The sequence below is a fragment of the Rattus norvegicus genome, chromosome 17 (genome assembly GCF_036323735.1).
Source record: "Rattus norvegicus strain BN/NHsdMcwi chromosome 17, GRCr8, whole genome shotgun sequence".
Lineage (NCBI taxonomy): Eukaryota > Metazoa > Chordata > Mammalia > Rodentia > Muridae > Rattus > Rattus norvegicus.
Window position 1 is genome coordinate 74,133,201 of NC_086035.1, and position 20,164 is coordinate 74,153,364.

Sequence of the window (20,164 nt, forward strand, 5' to 3'; positions counted from 1 at the left end):
TGGCTATGTGTAGAGCTAGGCATTGCCCAAAGATTCAATCGAGGTTTTGAAACATACATCTTACAGATAAGGGAGTATTGCCACATATTTTCATGGTAAATTTAATACATCATAGGTAGTATACCATACATCTATATGCATATCTATGTACATGTACATAAAATTATATATATTTATACACACTAGGCACACATACAGTTCTATGTGAGATAAAGAAGAGACATTTACCATATCCATGCATGTAGATGGATGCCAGGGAGAGCTACCTGATGTGAGCATGAGATGAGAAAGAGACAAATTAATTAATTTGATTATCAATGTCTGGTTAACTAATTAATTAGGGTTGGATTTCTGGAAGAAGTTGGAAACTTGAGCCAAAAAAATAACATCATATAAATAAAAATGTTAGAAGACAGGAAGAAGTAGAAGAGGATATAGGGAGACAAAAATAGTTGCATCATAGAGAGATTCATGAAACACATTTAAACTTAAAACTGGATGAAAGGTTTATAGCATACCAAAGATTCTCTTTACAGGATATCAAAGACAGGAATGCTGCAGTGCATGTGTATTGTCTATGTATAAATATGTATAACTTCCAGCTTTAGAGAAAGAAAGAAGAAAGAAAGGAAGAAAGAAAGAAAGAAGAAAAAGGAGGAGGAAAAGGAAAAGGAAGAGGAGGAAGAGGAGGAGGAGGAGAAAGAAGAGGAGGAAGAAGAAGAAGAGGAAGAAGAAGAACGGCAACAACAACAATTCTGAGTTCATTTAATATTTTTGAAAATAGTCTCTCTTCGGTTAAGGCTGGATTTGAACTCACCATTTATTCCATATTATTCTAAGGGAGTATTCATTATACCTAAACCTCCTCAAAGCTGGAATTAGATGAGGTACAACTATGTCTGACCAGGTAAAACTGAAATTCCAATAAGTAAGGAACAATTTTGAGTGTGTCACTGAATCACACTAAAACACTACGGTGGACTGACCCGAAGATTTCATTGAAATGAAATTTTTTTCTCTTTTATTATGTTAAGTGTGTGGATGATGGGTTTGAAAGAACTTTTTGCAAGAGAATGAGAACCGATTAGATAAGTAGTGAGTGGCTAGACAAGAGGAGGATGATATGCACATCCAAGAAAACTGATTCTAAGTTGGATAAAGAAATCTCTTTAACTCAAATGACTCCACTGAATTAGATCCTAGGTCTCTTCTGACTTTTGAAGTCACATCTTATTCCCAGTGGCCCACTCCTCCCTTAAGTGGATTCTTCACTCCTAAGCCTCATTAAAATTGAAATCCACTCGATCATTTACAAGGAGTCATTGCTGTTATACAAATATACTGAGTGCAAACTATTGTCAAAACTTAATTATTCTGAAACAAGAGGGTCCCCTTGGATCTGTTAATGCTCAAAGTCATTTTAACATTATCTTTCTTAGCAGATGCTGCAAGCACCATGGCTTCTCTAAAGTGTATGCCTACATTAACAATAAAAATCAAGTTGAGATAATTTAAGAATTACTTCTGGTGTTGGCTTGTTCCCCACTGTTAATCTTTATTGACTCACGAAAGTTCTTTCCTTGTGTAGCTCTTTCCTCCTGTTTTAGTTTTACAGTGACCTTAGGAAGTGATTTTTAACTCAGTAATTTCAATTCAAAGGAACAAGGACAGCACAGCTAGGTTAGGCCTTAGAAGTTAATGGAGCTGCTTATGATAGTCTCAAATTCAAGTGTCTAGCGACAAAAACCAGAAATATGAAATAGATCTTAAAAACTACAGAGACTCAGATATCCTGGTCAAGCTTACCAGCCCCATGAGCATCTATAAGTTACTTTTAAACATAGGACACGTAAAAATGGGGAAAAATATTTTCACCGCATTTTAATAATAAAGACTAATTCTTCTAAACATAATTTTCATAGATATCACCACATAACCTAATAGATGGTATTTGTAACCCAATGACAATTTCTGACATGTAAACTGTATTAATTACTTGCTCCATTGGTGTAGTACAATACCTGTTAAGAAACTTAAGGGAGGAAAGGATATGATACAGTGAGTCTTGGTGGGGAAGTCATGACAGTGGAAGCAGGAAGTCATTACATTGCCCTGTAGTCAGGAAGGCAAGAGACTGTACAGAAAGTGGGACTGGTCTGTGCTATCATTTTCTCCATGTCTCAAACCAAACCAAAGCCAAAACCAATCCCCAAATTCTACAAGGTCTAAAACCAATGACTCCTTTCTTTGAGTAATGTTTGACCAAAAATTCTACAACATTCCTAAATGAGTATTCAATCACATACAACTTTAAAAACATTTAACACTCAGCCACAACACAAACCCAAGTAAACTGCTCACTTAATTCCAAGTATTTAATTATGAGAAAATAATTGATTATGATTGACTCCTTATAACTATTTTATCATATGTCACCTACAAATATACTCCTTAGACTCTGTTTGGTAGGACTTTTTTATGATATTTAAAAGCTGAGACTTGTTTTAATGTTCATTTCTCTTGGATCTTTCTAATAGAATTTAGTTCTTGAGTATAAAACTAACGTCATTAAATATTCTCACCTTAGAACAGGAGAATATAAAGACACCAGTATGATGTAGTTTTGTCTTTATTCTTATAATAATAAAATATTAACTAGATGGAGAAAATGAACTAAAGCAATATTTAAAGCGATATTTTATGGAAACATACATATATATATATATATTCTTTTGATTAACTAATCTAGTTCAACTAGATGATCAAAATTAGTTGACGACGGGGAAGTAGTATGCATATAGGGTGAAACTAGTACATTAGCTAGTACATTTTGTCATCCCTATGTTCAAGTATTTGAGAGAAGCAGCATTAAAACAGAAAGATTTATTTTGGCTCCTGGTTTCAGAGAGTTCAGTCTGTGGATGTTTGGGTTCACACGCTCAAGTTGAACATCATGCATCCAGAGAGTGTGCCACAGGACAGTGCTTCATCTCATTGTTAACAGGAAGTACAGAATAAGACAGACAGTGGCCAAGAAGATGAGAGCCTAAGGCCCGCTCACTGCTCATGACGTACGTCTGCCAGATAAATCTCATTTCTTAGTTTCTAGAATCTTCCCCTCCTAAAAAACCTCACAAACCAAACCAGAAACAAACAAACAAGACAAAAACAAAACAACCAAAAATGACCAGCAACTGGTCAAGTGCTCAGTAATAAGTGGGCCGATAGTTCATATTCAAACCATAAAAGTTACTTCAGGCCAACCCAAAATTTCATAGTGTTTCTACCTCTACATACTTCTGTCGGTAGTATAAAATTCTAGTATTTCAAAGTTTACTTTGAAGAAAGTTTCAAGTCTTCCTTTTGAAAAGTAACTCATAATTGTTCTTTGAGTTACTAGAATAATCAAACAGTTAAAGATGTCTGATGCTGCTTCGTGATTCAGAAAACTGTTGTTGATTTATTTCCTGTTGATTATATATATATATATATATATATATAAAATCTTCCACACAGGATCTTATGTTAAAAGAGAGAATAACATCTTTATCCATTTTTTTAACTGTGTGAAGAGACAAAGAAATAAGTAAGAAATGACAACATTTTGTCTGAAAATAAACTTCAAATCTCTAGACTGGAGTATGGTGGTCCTGTGTTATTTTAAGCTTGCTGAGAAATATAAGTAATTTAATAAGACAGTTTGTTTCTGTTTTCCCTGGACTATACAGCCTTTGCCCCTTCCTTTCCCTCTACCAATTCAGAGGCCAATCTTGGGTCAAATTTGGAAGTCAAGTGCTGGTAATATAAATACGTGTTGCTGGGTAATGTTAAGAGTGGAGTGTGGTCCGTGATCTGCCCTCTGGCTTTTTATTTCTTCATTTTGGGGGAGAGAATGTTGATTGAAGTCTTTAAAAGCATTTTAACCTGGCGTGCTTTCAGTTTCTCAGCCCGAGCGGGCAATTATCTGGAGGAAAATAGTTGATTGCATCAATGAAAGGGTTTTCATCTGGGTTTGCCAAGGCATTTTTTTTTTACTAATGTGAATTAATTAACTTTGCTAACGTTAAAGGCAGAAGAACAACTTTATTAGGCTTAATGGAAGGATCAGGCTGTGCAAGTAAGAGAGGTTGGATGGCATCATTCAAGATGTGGCTGGAGGGATCAGTAGCACTCACGCTGTTGGTGTCCAGAGAAGTTTGAAGTCTTAAAGAACAGTTGAAGAGAAAGTCAGATTGAACCACAAGTGACCTGCCTCAGGTATTTCCCTATACCTCTGCTTCAAATCTTAAGTGTGAAGACAAGGCCCTTCTGCAGTAGGAGACCTTAGTGAGCTCTGCCCTTGGCTCTCTTCATCCCCTTCCCCCATCTGTTGTAATTTGTGACAAGCTCAGCAAATTTCTTCTGAGTGGTCCTGCATTTTAGTCAAATTTTCAAAAGCTGTGACGGAGAATGGAATAACTGTGTGGATCATTCTGAAGGAAGAGTTTCCATCTAGATTCTAAACGTGATCCTTTTAGCACTTCATTTTCTTTGGTAAGTGAGCTCCTATTAATCTGAGCTTGCATTTATGGATGAGTATAAACCAATAAAAGAAAAAATACTGGCTGGTTAGAAAACAATACAGGACCGGGAATTTGGGGTTTTAGATCATTGATAAATTATTCAACTCTTTGCATATAAAGCGAATGTTGACTTTTTCTTGCCTTGTATTCCTGGGGATTGAAGCCGGGAAGCACTTCAGTAGACTGTTGGGTAGTTATGATATATTGCCTGGCCTTTACTCACAGTCAGTGACTCTTAACTTGGACTCAAGAAAGTAAAAGGAGAGATAATAATAACGGACTAATTTCGAAAAAAATAAGAGAAATATGTGGGAAGGTAATTCATTAACATCAAATACACAACATGTCGAGATGGTTAGCAATATTTCATAGCTTTCAAAGAAAATTCAATGTACTTATTTACATATCTGTTTTGAGAAATATATATTTGATATTTTTCTTTGTCAAAAGGCAGAAATAATTACCAAATGAGAGAATGCTCTATTTCCTTTAAACTGCTTTTGTTCTTCTCATCACTTGAGGGTTTAGTTCTCAATTGTGTTAAGAAAACCGCAAACTTATCAGCATCTCATCCAGCCCCTTTCTCACTGCAGGCATAGATCTCACTATTTGATTTGATATTTCCTTTTGATTAACAGTTCAATGGGTCATATTTCCTGGCTCTGATCTAAACTCTGTCGCTTGTGGCTCACGACATTCTTTCTGAAAAATTGTCCAGTCCTTAATCCAGGTTAGCCACACGCAATTTGCAAATTTGTTTATAAGCAGCGCTCAAATGAATCTCATGTTGAGTGAAGGTCGTTTTGCTCTTCTTGGTGCCTTGATGCTGGGTATCCCATGGTTAGGCAACTATAACTGTCATCTGCTATCATGGTGTGAAAAGAACTACCCTTGATTAAGAAACCCGATTCCAACAACCATTCATAACCTCAGAAAGTGTTTTCTTCTGTTTCAAAAGCTCTTTAGTGCTTTGATAATTGTTATAGAGTTATACAATCTAATGGCCACAGTGAATTTCAGATTCCACCCAATCAACTGTGACCAACATTTCCTCAAGTTTGAAGACCAATGGGAAAGAAAGGGGAAGAGAAGCTGGATGTTGGTGGTCAGAAGGCAGTTCTCTCTTTTATGATGTAATCATCAAAGTCTTTCCCTACACCACAGGTTTCTGCCTCCTACATTCCCTACAAATTGAACTGGCCAGTGTGAAAGGACTTGGCTTTCTTTAGCAGGCTTTCTCCCTAGTTGTGTAGAAAATTCTGAGCTTGGTTCTATGAGGTAATTTATGAAAAATTTCTCTCTCACTCTCTCTGTTTGTTGTTGTTGTTGTTTTTTTTTGCATAAAATCTGGCAGCCATTTGGTTAGTTGGTGGATCTCTTTTGGCATAGAGATCTGGAATTAAGCCACGATCCTCCTTGTTTGTAATACATTCGGTTTCTGAATTAAAACAGGAAATGCCAAAACAGATGAAGATGGAAACAGCCGCAAGCACTATTTTCCAAACATGAATAAAATATCAGTTTGAAACAGTGGGGATTTCCATGACCAAAAACTTTTTTCATTTCCCTAATTCTGTTAAGAATTGCTTTCTCCATCTGGAATGGCTATATCCCACTGACAGGCACCGATGAAAGATGAGCACAAGATAAAGAAAAGAGATGCCTGGGGAAGGAATCAAGTAGAGCTCCACACTCATGGAGGTGCCCAGTGCACCTGACGAGTGTCCAGTCAGGCACCATGGGGTATGGGGTTTGATGTGTTCTCTCTCTCTCTCTCTCTCTCTCTCTCTCTCTCTCTCTCTCTCTCTCTCTGTGTGTGTCTCTCTGTCTCTCTGTGGTGTGTGTGTGTGTGCTTGTGTGTCTCCCCCCTCTGTCTCCGTCTCTTTCTGTGTTTGTCTTTGTCTTTTTCTTTTTCTCTCTGTCTCTCTTTTTGTGTCTGCATCTGTCTCTGTCTCTGTCTCTCTGTCTCTCTCTGTCTCTGTGTGTGTGCATGTGCGCGTGTGTGTCTCTACCCTCTGTCTCTTTGTCTCTTTCTTCTCTCTTGTTTCTCTTTTTGTGTCTGTCTCTGTCTCTCTGTCTCTGTCTCTGTCTCTGACTGTGTCTGTGTCTCTGTGTCTATGGCTATCTGTCTGTCTGTCTCTGTGTGTGTGTGTGTGTGTGTGTGTGTGTGTGTGTTAGTAGCTCCAGACTCCCACATGTCTTTAGATTTGCTTATGATTAAACCATGGATTTAGTTGATAAAGTTCCCACAAGATTGAAGCTGAAGGTAGGAATGGACATTTGGAAGCCAAAACTTTTTTACATCACCAGTGTAGAGCTGCTCTCTGAAAGGACGTATTTGTAGTATGAACATTTTACTTGAACATCTTTCTCTTTTGAAACAGGATCTTACTGTCATCCATACTGCATTGATGTTGTGGTGCTCATGCCTTAACCCCCACCCACACTGAGATGACATGCGTGAGCCACCACTCCTGGTAACCTGAACACTAAAGCTGCCATTTCTCTGTCAAAAATTTTCCTTTTCAGACAGAAACTAAGTTTTTTTTTCCAAAAAAAAAAATTCACCACCAAGGAAGAGTTAGAGTGCAATGTCTAAATGGCCTAACGTCTAAAACCTGCAGTTTGATGATGCAAGAGGGAACAGAGATTGATTCTGCCTGCCGTGAAGTCTGGCTTGATGGCTGGAATAGGTCCTGAGAAGTGCTATGCCTGCAACATAAACCAATAAACATTTCTTTCAGTGGATGCTAAATCTCTGGGTGGAGCTGCAGAATCCAGAATGGTACTATTCATATTTCATTTCTAAAAAAAATAAGAAAACATATTCATTTGTCTGTCAACATTTCTTTTTGCCTTTTTGTCTCCCTTTCTTCCTCTACTTTTCTATCTGTTCTCTTCCCCTTCCTCTCTTTCTCTTTCTCTTTCTCTTTTCTTCTTCTTTTACCTTAATGTTTTGGGATAAGTTCTTATGAAGGTCTTATGATGGCCTCAAGTTCTGTCTTACCCTGGGCCTCTTCAGAACTAGGGTCATAGGTGTGTGTCACTGTGCTTGGCAACCACCTATTTATATTATGGAATAGTTGACTGTGATGACCTCCCCTTATTATTTGGTAAATGATGTGTTCATAGATGTGGCAGGAGGCCAATCCTTTGGTCTTCATTGGTCAGGCTCATGAAATCTCTTTCCCTCATATGAAGATCACAAGGGCGCAGAGAGGAATACAGCTAGGAGGTTACTTGACCTGTTACTGAGTCAATGGGATAAAATAGTGTGTGTGAAAACCCTCTGTGAAGTGCACACCTCTACATAAATGTCACGTGTTAATCACCAGTACAGCTTTTCTGCTAGAGGATACAGTGTGTTCCTAATGGGCAGCTCCTGAGCTGATCTGCTTAATGATAAAACGGTCCAGAAAAGCACTGACCTGTTCATTTCTCTTGCCCTTAGTCATACACTGAGCAGATCATCTTCGGAACAAATTTAATGTACTCACTGGCTCAAGTCTAGATAGGAAGAGCTAAAGAGGTAATTACTGTTCTATCCTATTAAATTAATACTGAAACATGCACTCTGTTAAATGGCAGAATTCTGAGAGGAGTCACCTGCCCTGTAATTGAGAAATGACTTCGATTAGACCCATCCCTAATAACCCAATAGCACATTCTCTCTAAATTGAATAAGTTATGACAACTCGCTCATGTGGCATGCTACTACTGGGTAACATGGAGGCCCGGCCTTGTACCTAAGAATTCCTATTGTTTTGTTTACATGTTTTGGGGAAGAAGATCAGAAAAATGCATTATTCAAGGAAAAATGTATTCAATGAAGAGCATCAAGTGATCATATAACAATCATATTGACCAGAAAAAGTATTTGTGTTTTGTACTAAAAAGTGTTGAAATAAATATTCTCACTGTCTGCTGTATTGATGTCAAAGATATATAAATTCTTTGTAGTAAAAGGCAGAAAGCATGATGTTTCTGTTGGCCTTTGACTTGAATTTCAAGGAAATATTTAAATATTTAAATCCTGTGGAAACATGCTCCTATGAATAAGAAATGCCATATCATCAAGTAATTTATAATATGGCATAATGAGAGGGAGACAGAACATATGTAATGAAACATGAAAAGAGGAACTAATTAGTGATGATGTTTATATGACTTGGGAACACACAGGGACTAGAGACTCCACATATACAAGTCCTACAGATTTCTAAATAACAAATAGAGATACTCTTTGTCACCTTTTCTTTTTTTTAAAGCTCCATAAGAGAAAAAGCTTCAGATAAATGTAGAATGACCTGGCTCAAGTCTGTCTCGGAAGAACACAGAGGTGAGAGAGAGAGGGGGGTGGTACAGCCTAACATCAAGAACCATGAGCCCATGACTGGGTCACTGGCTTAAGTCAAAAGGGGATGAGTGACATTTTTGAGGGTGCCTGATACCTGACTCACCTCCCTGTATCTGACGTGACAACGTGGCTCATTTATAATCTTGTCATAATCTCCTATTTTTCACCCAGAGTAATTTTTTCTGTTCTCTCTTCTTAGAGACAATGATTCTTAACCTTCATTGTCACTGTTTTTCCATGAAGCTAGGTTAGAACAGAGGACCCTCTCATGTGCCCTGTAAGTACTCATCAGGGGGTGTTTGTCACCCTTCACACACTTGTCATTGGCTTGTATCACTAGACAGACCGGAAACTTGATGACATTATGGCCTATGACTGTTTCCTAGTTTCTTTACTATTCTGAGTCATATTTCTCCTCTCCTAGATCCTATGAGCTCCTTACCTTATCCCCTTTGCACTGTTAGTTACCCAGGTTGATAATGCTGATTCTGCAACCCTATCTACTTGAGTCTTAGCCAAAAATCTCCCCTGTACTCTTTAGAAGCCATTTTCTACACTTAGCTCCTCAGTGCTGGGTCTGTTGTCCTGCTGACTTCTCTTCTGACCCTATGTTAAATTGCACATCCTATGCTAGAACCCAGGAGTAGGTCAGATAGGACTGTGAAATGCACATCTTCGTTCATTTTCTAGAACTTTCTAGGGAAATAATACTAATTTGGTTATTCTTAAAAAGAATTGACTTTTAAAAAGGCTTTAAAATATTTAGTTATTTGTGTGTGTGCATGCACACACATACACACACATGAATGTGGGTACCTGAAGAGGCTAGGAATGGGTGTTAGGACTGCCAGAGCTGGAGTTCTTGGTGGTTGAGAGTGACCCTATGTGGGAACAGAACTCTAGTCTTCAGAAAGAGCCTTCAGAGAGCTCTGAACTACTGATCTATCTCTCTAGACCCTTCATTTATTTTATGCATCAAAGTATATGATGTGGTCAGGCCCGGTAAAGTCACCTGCAATAAAACCCCAAAGTAAAAACCGTTAACTTTTTATTTTTTTGAGAAACAAGTAATGGAAAACACAAAGAACAAAACTAGATCCTACAGCCACAATGATGCTCAAACATTGCTCTGTGTGACCTTTTCTGTGATATGGTGGTCACAGGCTGGAAGATAAATTTTACCACTCTGGACAAATGGGAGCAGAAGGGTTGAGACTTCTCGGTGTCATTTTATAGTAAAGGGAGCATGAAACAGGCTATTTTAAAAATGGGTATTTCTTTGAGTTAGCAAAAATCTAATAAACTTTGTATTAGTTTAAAAAGATATTGATACTTACTGTGTCATTCAAGATTTAAAAATAGTTGTAAGACTAAATCAAGAGCTGTGTGCTAGTTTATGATTATCTTATTTCTGTCATAGAACAAATTAAGAAATCATCTTTAAGACTTCCCACATGTAGTTTCTTATGTGTATGTGGATGCAGATTTAATATTTATATAAACTGTGCCATTACAATTTTAAAAATATTTATATGCCTAATTTTTATTTAACATGTGCTCATGTGCCTGAATGCAGATGTAGATGTGCACATGTGCTTAAGGCTATATACATGCATCTGGAGGTATGTGTGTGCATGCTGGCCCATGTTCTGTGCTATATAATACATGTGGAGGTCAGAGAATAAACTGTGGTAATTGGTTCATTCCTTCTGCTAGGTGAATCTTGAGAACTGAACTCAGTTATCAGGCCTAGTGGCAAACTACTTTGATAACCTGCAGTTAAATTTACCGAGGTGTAAAGCCTTAAACTCCCTCTTTTTTCAGACAGAGATAAAGACAGAGAGACAGAGAGAGACGGAGAGACAAGGACACAATGGGTAGAGGTGGATATATTTTAAGTACATTCTTTAAAAACAACTTAATGTGGACAAAGGCTACCATCCTGGTTTCACTTGTCAACTAAATTCATAACAGGGCAGAGAAGGATGACTGGTTTTGGAAAACATTTCTTTCCTTGAACAAAAATAAGTCAAGGTTAGCCCAAGAAGACTGATTCTATGACTTCCTTCTATCTACATGAACATTAATTTTCCTTTGCCCTGTGGGACTGTAAAGCAGAGTGGAATTAGTTCTAACAAGAGACTTGCGGCCATATTACTGAATGACATGAGGAGTTGGTTTGGTGTTTGTTCTGGGGACTTTTCATATTTCAACATTGAATTAATATTCCTGCTCAATATTTTATTGTAACCTTTGTTGTAATAGGAAGGTTTATTTTGTAAAATAAATATATAAATAAAATGATGTCTATATAAATATAGACTTTAATTCACCAATAATTTGTTTTTGGCACTTGTTTTTCTCTCATTTGTCTCCACGGTACAATAATATCATTGACCAGTAGTGTCTTTAGCCAAAGGATACTACCCGTGAGACCAATTAGAAAACAAGGCTATGTATTTATAAATAGCCCAATGTAAGCAGTACTCATCATGTAAATGTATATTTATCTAAGATCACAATCTAGAAACAATAGAAGACATGAATACAATTGAGGTTGTTTCTCTATAATGACAGTGTACAATATTTGCTGGTGTACAAAAGCTATATATTTCTCGAGGATTTGATAAAATTCCCCATGCATTACCATCAACCCAACAAGGCAGGAAAGCTTGAAGCTATGAAGGACTTCCATGCCCCTGAGAGCAGCGGCATCCAAACTCCTTCCAGCAAGCTTTTCTCACCTCTCAATAGCCTTGCTTTGTATCACTCACCAGCATCATTTTCTCTGTGCTTGACTTCTCAAGTTGATCCAAAGGGATGACATTGAGCTTTGTTCTGACTCTTCTACTCCACCGTTGTTCTTACATGAGAAGCCGGAAGAGAGAAAAACTAAACTCAAATTATACGTAAGCAACGTGAGTCTCATTATCTTAGATTTTCTTTTTAAGAATAATGTATTTCTGATTTCCTTGGCTTTGCTTCTCCATGCTTACTTGTTAATATTTTGCATATATATAGTTATAAAGTTTTGTATGTGTTCCCACATGTATGTGCGTATGTACTGGTACATATATGGAGATAAGAGGATAACTTTCAGTTGTTGGCTCTGTCTTTCTACCACTCAGATTCTGAAGTCTAAACTCAGGTAGTTTTAGTTTTGGTTGCAATTGTCTTAATCCACTGAGCCCTTTTGCCAGCTCCATAATTATTTGTTATTTTAAAGAATGTAGAGGACCATTTCCATCTTTCTGGTAGCTCTCCCAGAGTTGGTTATTTGCAGCTTGTACATAAGGTCCTCAAAGTATCTTTGGTCTCCTCCCAGTCTTTGCTGCTTGGTGTTTTTCAACAGGACCATTTTTCCTTTCAGTTACTGTTGTCAAATGTCCAAAGGTTTATGGAGCCAAACTTGAGTCTCAGAAATATATTATTAGGCCCTCTTCATATCAGGGAAATGTTACCAATTATATTTTCTTATTCAAATGTCCAATCATTATAACTTGGTCTCACAGGGTAGTGAAATGTTCTGATATATACACAAAGAGGCACATGAAGGATTCATATTTTGGAGTTATTTAACAACCCTGAAATAATAAAAATTATTAAACAGGAGGTAGTCTGAAGATGTGACCCAGCAGTTAATGGTCCCATACTACTCTTAAATAAAAGCTATTTAGTTTCCAGCTGCAACACTGAGGGCTCACAACTGCTTGTAACTCTGCCTGTAGGCAGAATCTAACACGTTCCCTTCCAGGGATACTACATGCATGTAGCATATATTTCCACAAATACATACAAATAAATCTAAAAGTCCTAGAACTAATTTAACAGTACAACAACAAATATGCTTATCAAATGATGAGTTTGTTATGGAATATTATATGCTCACTAAAGTAATAATGAAGAACTGATACATACACACTCAAGTATTTATGACAGTTGGTCAAGCAAATAGAGTTTCCTGATTACAACTTTGCAAAAGAATTTTTTTTCAGGTAGGGTAGTTTGTGTTTCCCCCTACTCTGAGGAGGCCACATGGGCTGGTGAAATCAAGTATTGCCTCAAGTATTCTTCTGAATAACAGACATTGACTTCTTTCCACTAATGAGGGCTTTGCTGAGAGGCAACTTGAATTATTCTTCACGGAAGACCCCCTCAAGCTTTCCAGCTATAGAATGAACAAGACACCAAATTCAGCCAATTAAAAATCTATTATAGACAGAATAAAAACTATATGAAATCCAATGTCGAATTTAAAGGTGGCTTGGTCAAGGCATTGCTCTTACAAATGAATCGTGTATCATAGAGCAGGCTGGGGTTGGGGGTGGGGGGAGAGAACAGAGCCGAATCAGAGCCTGCTGGGGCTGCCGCCTCATCACACATTCATTTTTTTCCCCTCCCACAGTCAAATGTTGCCAAACAGAATGTGTTCTCCAGTTTCTGGCAAGAGGCTGCTGTGAACTATCACCAGCTTTAGCAATGGGGACTTTCTGTTCTATCGTTATATACATATAAAAATGTAAGATTGGGCAAGCCGATAAACCTTTTGTGTACATAATTAATAACTCACACTTGAATTTCTGTATCTCATTAGAGGTAGTTGTCTCACCTTTAACTAGAGAAGACAAGCTTTATTTTTGTAGTGCTCTGCCCTATTATGTTCAACAATAATAATTCACAGTGACAGATGTAATCCACCAAACTCATTATTTTCAACCCCGATCCATTTATTTTGCATTACCAATACAGTGTTGATGCCTATCGTTCCCTGGACTGGAGTGCTTGATGAAATGTTTTATTGCAATATGTCAGAGTCTAAATAATTAACGGCAGGAGTAAGGCTGAAGCCTTCCAAAAGTTACTGTGTGCATTATAAAGTATGTAATGCACCCTGAACTCAGAAGATCAGGTCTTAGAGATGTGGTTTTGATAAGATGGTTATTTTTGGGTTAAGAATAGAGCATATCTTTTATAGAGAGTCACGTCCCTTTGAAGATTCAATATATGGATATATTTATATATACTCACATTCTCGGTTTATCAAGGAGAAAAGCAAACACTTTTGGAATCGTTTTTCTTTGGGGGGGGGAGCTAAAAATCCGCTGTGAAAAATAGCACTCGTAATTTAACATATTGTCCTATAAAAACAGTATGCTTTCTATGATTTATATTCCATCAAAATTCTGGGGTGGAACAGAAGGACATTGTCATCTGATAGGCCAAGTAGGGCTGTGTGACTTTTCTTTGACTTTAAAGGAATTGTGGGGAAGTCTGAATTGCAGCTATTCAACCTTGAAGGGAGAGAAACTAAATGAAACACCTGTTTTTCTGATTACTGCGCCACAAGGCCTTTTAATTAGTTTGTGGAAATAGAAGTTTTAGTTATTGAAGCATATGGTTATTTTCCCCCAAGAAAATGGACATGGGACTACACACCATTAATTTGTGATTATTATTAAACTAAGAAGGCAATTTAAGCGATTGTATATTAATAGATGTATTTTCTAGACTAGAAAAGAGACGGAGAATAAAACAGGAGAAAATTTCACATAAGAATTCTAGTCTTTGACAGTAGTGCCGTTGGGTGTCTCCATCGTGACGCTCGGAGGGTCAGTTAGCTCCTCTGGATGAACGTGCCAAACTTATTTTATGGATATTTTCCTCTCTTAATCGCATGGGACTCCTCTTTCAAAACCGCAGAGAGCAAGCTAGTCCGAAAAACAACGGCAGTGTAACGAAGAAGGCCAGGGTCCTCAGCATGGCGAGGACCACACACCTCTGTCGTTTTCAGAAATGGAAAACTCTTCTTAAAATGTTCTAATGCTTTCATGGGGAAATTAAAAACAACCCATAGAATTGTCAAGGAATCCTTTCATTACTTAGATGTCATCCTAAGGTCACCTTAAGTCTGGCCTGTCATGATAGATCAGGGAAATATTTGGTTTGCTTCTGATTCGTTCCTAGACACTCGTCGGACGCAGTGCTGAGAAAGGTTTCTGTGGAGCAACTAGGGTTCCTAGCATTTAGCCCTGACACCTCAGAGCAGACAAACTCACAGTTGTGAATTAATATCAGGGACCCTGGACCCGGGGACGAGGAGAATGAGCTTACTCACATTCCTGATCACAGCTTGCCTTGTGTCCTATCCCTTTCCAGGTCACTATTTACTCTGAACGATAAGCAGCTGATAAAGACTTAATCAGTGGAAAGGGTTCTGTCAAATGACTCCATGGTAACGAATCAAATGAGCACGTGTGATAATTTAAACGTAAAGAAAGACCCCCACACACCAGAGGCATCGTTAATAAAAATCACGAGAAACTACAAACAAATAAGTGTTCACAGAGGCAGATGTGACTCAACTCTTGTGAAATTTGAATTTCTCTCATTGTTTATATCTAAATATGAAGCATACCTGGCAACGGCATGGGATGGAACATGCCTTCTCATTTTGCCATATAATTTACACCCTGTGTTTGGCTGACAGCACCGATTACAAAATCCGACTGCAATATGAGAGCAAAGCAAACGGATTTCCACACCTATGGCATGAGGCTGGGTTTGTTTTGATTAAAGTCATAATTGTGATCCAATTTCATAATGTTGATCACAATTTCATCCCCCCGTGCCTGCAAGGAGAGGAAAATATACGAGGGGTACAGCAAAGTGCAAACTCATTAAAAAATGTCTGGGAGACATTGCGATCATTATGGCACAGGCAGAGGCATGGTGGTGTGTTTAATTACATGAAGTTTTGTGAAGCATTAGTGAACTTTGGCCCGATGGTGCAAACTTGGGCAAGGTATTGTTTGCAAGCTTGTCTTTAGAGGGGTATTCTAAATGGATCAAATAGAAAAATATCGTGAGACTGTATGCCTTGCATACTCTTTTTTTGTTGAAGAAAAGATATTATCCTAAGAAGACAAATTCTACCATACCAATTAAATTCTTTTTAAATTTTAATTTTTAAATTAGCAAGCCAAGTAGTAGGGTTTCATTATGACGTGCTCATACATAAGTTGTTTTCCTCTAGTCAGTATTGTAATGGCAAATTTAATATATTTGTGATTAGGTGTTTAGAAAAATGGAGACATATTTCCTTGACTGTCAAGTAGATTCTTAAAAGATGGTTGATATTATAGTGAACTTTGTATGCATGTGTATGTGTGTGTATGTGGGGGGCGTATTCATATCAGCGTATAATTATGCAATTTCATGACCCCATATGTAGAGGCTTGGGGAAAACATAGGTTGTTTTCAACTCTAGGTGTGCACCACATAACCTTGAGACATGATCTCTCATTCAGCCAGAAAGATCCCTGTAACCACTAAGCCGATTGGTCACTAAGCTCTTGGGATTCTCCTCTTCCTCAGATTCTCTTTCCCGGCGTGGAAGTTAGAGGAAGGCAAAGCCAGGCCTGGCTTATTACATGATCCCGAAGATTCAGACTCAGGTCCTTAAACATGAGCAGTAAGTGCATTTACTCTCTCCAGCCTCAGATTTTCTTTTTTAATGATGCTACTGTGTGTCGATTTACTTTTTAGGTAATTTTTAAGTTAGTGGAAAAAATAAGGTCTGGAAAGTATGATCAAATTTCAACAAAATATGCTGCCCATGCTATTTTATTTATTATTTTAATTGGAATCCTATATGACACTGAATATGAGGTCGAGTACGTTTACAACTTTCTCTATCAACTTAAACATTTGGCCGGAGCATTATCCTCAGATTCTCCGCTAAGAGAATTGTCTATGTTTGTAAAAAATATTTGAACTAGATTTGCTCCCAGCTTGGAGCAGGCCTTGTCATTTGAGATGTATTTAGAATAATCTTGTTTTTTTTTTTTTTAAATAATTCAGTAAGTAAGTGATGTGGAAAATTTTTTTATTTAATATCTAGAGATAGATATTCACATTGAGTACAGATAGTTGAAAATTGAAAGTTAAAATTTTAATGTAAAATGTCCAGCTTCAAATTGCATGTCAACGTTTTAGGATGAAATTTACATTAACACTTTAAATGGTTGCAGCCGCCTTTCGTTGTGCTTTCTAATGAAGCATCTCTTGCCAAGACATTTGGAGAGGGAGAGGAGAAAGACGACTAGTTAAAGGACCAAATGAATGAGTGAGTACAAAAGGTGAGGATCTGAATTCTGATTTCTAGAACCCTAATACCTCATACTTAGTGCAAGTCTTTGTAATCTCAGTGCTCCGGCAAGGTGATGGGAGGCAGGAATCATGGACGCTCACAGGCGAGCTCGCCTATGCATACGCAGCAGAAAAACACAAAGGCACCCCCTTTCAAACAAGGTGGGGAGAGAACACTAACACCAAAGGTTGCCTTTGACTTCCACACGACGTGTATGGTGCTATGTGTGTGCCCATATTCACATGCATGTGCATACACACCATGTATACACATATGAATGCCATTTGTACACTGTACGCACACGCGCGCGCGCACACACACACATACACATACACACAAACCCACAGAAATGTAAATGGAGAGGCAATGAAGCTAAACAAATAAGCAAAAGGGACACAGTGTTGTGAAATATGACGTGCCAGCATGCCCTACCTAGACTTGTGAGTTGTACTCCCGACAGCAGCGATCCATTTTAACAGACCCTGTGGTTCATCCTGCAGGTCCCTATGGGATATGCGGTAGCATGGAGGAGGTTTACCCAACAGGTAACCATATCCAATGATGAAAGACCGAACGGTGCTTTTGAAATGGGTAAAAACAGTTAGGAAATTATATAAGTTCGCAGTTGGATGTTCAGAGTTGGCAGGCCGAGCTGAGTGAGGTCAAGGAGGATTTCAGAAGAGAGGTTAAGGAGAGGATTTTCACACACAAAGACTCAATTGTAGGTGAAGGGCAGGCGAGTAGTTTTAGCTAGAGTAATTATCCCTTGGAGCTTCAGAGCACATTACAGCTTGTGGAACACTTTCACAAGTGCTACTTGATGTAACTGTTACACAAATCCCAGGGAGCAGGACCTAGGATGTGATGACACAGACAGGGCTGTTTACTAGGCATCTCCTGAGTCTTAGAGCACATGTGCTTGGCACTCTCGGGATTCCTGACTCACTAGAAGGTGGTGTGAGGGGCACCACTGAGGACATTTTAGACAAAGAGAGCTGGTCAGCAGAGTTGCCGAATGAGCCAAAATTTATTCTAAAAATGAGATGGTAATAAGTTTTTGAAAACCCAAGAAAATAACTATATGGATTTACCACTCAGGAGAATGAAGTATTTTCATTTTTCTTTTTCTTTCAAGTTAATGGAAACAAGCCTTTATTAAGTAACTTTTAATATCAGAAAAATAAAGCTCTTATAATTCTCTTTACAGCAAATATATAATATCAGTGCTTTGGCCCTCTTAGGTTAAAGGCCCTTTATCATAAAATATATGGTTTTAAACTTTACTCAAATTGAATTTATAATCCCCACGACTTCCCTACATATACATAACAAAAGAGTGTAGTAAAATTAGCAAATACTAAACTGTATTGATAACTTACCACTCTTAGTTTGTGGATTTTAGAAACAGTACATGCACCTAATGTATGTTGATTCCTTGGCATATTAATTGCAGTGTACAATGCAACAAAATACGAAACACATGCTTGGTGACATTCGTCCATATCTACAAGACGGCAGCTGGAGATTAGGATTCAATACCGACAATCCACTATCCTATAAGCCATTAGCATTACATCATAATGTGCCATCAGGGCCACTTTTTATACTGGAAAAAATCAAAATTAAAGCTGTTATTTGTAAACTTTATATGAAATGTAAGTCTTCAAGTGGAAATAAGTAAAATTTTGTCTATTTCCTATTGAATACACATAAGATTTCAATTTTTGTTGTACTGAGAAATAGAACTCTTTTGTGTTTGGGAAAATGACACTTCGAAAAATGATTAGCAGAAAAACCCACCAGTATAATGTTTTGTCCTTTCAATACCAGCAAATTTGGGGACATAATGAGGATGACGTTAAAACATCTACAAGTGAAATGTACACGGGTGTCTTAAAGAAATCTTTCTGTGTGATTGGAAATAGATTTGAAATGAAGTAAACTGATTGGAGGTTGTCACAGCTGCTTTCATGAATCATGCTAAGGGCATCCCTCCCTACATTGCTAAAAAATAAAAATATATTTATAATGTGCAAGACAAATATGGATTGAACAAAAAATGTTTCACATTTTGAGCTACAGTCTAAATATAATTAATATCTTGATCAAACAAATGAATGGAATGTTTACATTCTCAATTTTTCAGCCAATATAGGTGTTTGCCAAAGCCCATCCAGAAATGGGAAAACCCAGGCAGACATTTCCACATTCACTGAGAGAGGCAATGGGTAGGAGTTCACAATCAAAGACAATTGTATTCCTGATCCACTGAGCATAGCAGCCCTGAGCACTCTGGGTGAGATGAAAGTCAATGTAGCAGTTTTTGTAAAATAAAAAAACAAACCTGTTTTTGTCAAAACTGGCAGTGTGAGAAGACAGCACTGGGGTGTCAGTCATTTGTGAGGCCAGGTGCCTCCATAAACTCCATGTGGCTTTGTGACCCACTGACTGCAATCTCAGATGGATATATTTTGCTCAGGTTACACAGCCAAGTAGAACTCCAGTTTTGACAATTCCTGTACAAGCCATGTCTCTGAGTCTACAAGAGAGTCTTAATAATTCAAACCAAATGAATAGACAAGACACCACTTAGGTTTAGTGTTACCATAGCAGCCTTTTATAAGTGTACTAACAACTTTAGCCTAATCCCAATAAGCATGACAAGAGTCATAAGAATTTATTAGGAAGTTTACAGGGGTGCCATTATACCCATGCCTTTATGAGTCCATATAGAGATATAATATGTATAACATATATAGTGAATTTGGGTTGTCTGAGTAACAGCCAGCTGGAAAACTGGACATGGCGGCATTCTCTTTTCACAGATCTTGCCGTACACTGCTTTTACTATGTTTAGATATGGGCATTGAATTCCTAGTCTTTCCAGGATTTTTATCATGAAGGGGTGGTGAATTTTGACAAATGCTTTCTCAGCATCTAATGAAATGATCATGTGGTTCTTATCTTTGAGTTTGTTATATAGTGGATTACATTGATGGATTTTAGTATATTAAATCATCCCTGCATACCTGGGATGAAGCCTACTTGATCATGATGGATGATCGTTTTGATGTGTTCTTGGATTTGGTTTGCCAG

At 37.7% G+C, this 20,164-nt stretch overlaps 1 long non-coding RNA gene across 1 annotated transcript in view; it reads left to right on the forward strand.

Annotated features, from left to right (window-relative positions):
* The first annotated feature begins 3,917 nt into the window (after positions 1-3,917).
* Positions 3,918-20,164, forward strand: part of LOC102546763 (uncharacterized) — a 94,444-nt gene continuing 78,197 nt past the window's right edge. Inside the window, exons 1-7 of the long non-coding RNA XR_005495511.2 lie at positions 3,918-4,257; positions 7,092-7,347; positions 8,014-8,091; positions 8,831-8,901; positions 11,727-11,837; positions 16,294-16,390; positions 16,950-17,057. This is a non-coding gene — a long non-coding RNA (uncharacterized LOC102546763). The remainder of the gene's footprint in view (positions 4,258-7,091; positions 7,348-8,013; positions 8,092-8,830; positions 8,902-11,726; positions 11,838-16,293; positions 16,391-16,949; positions 17,058-20,164) is intronic.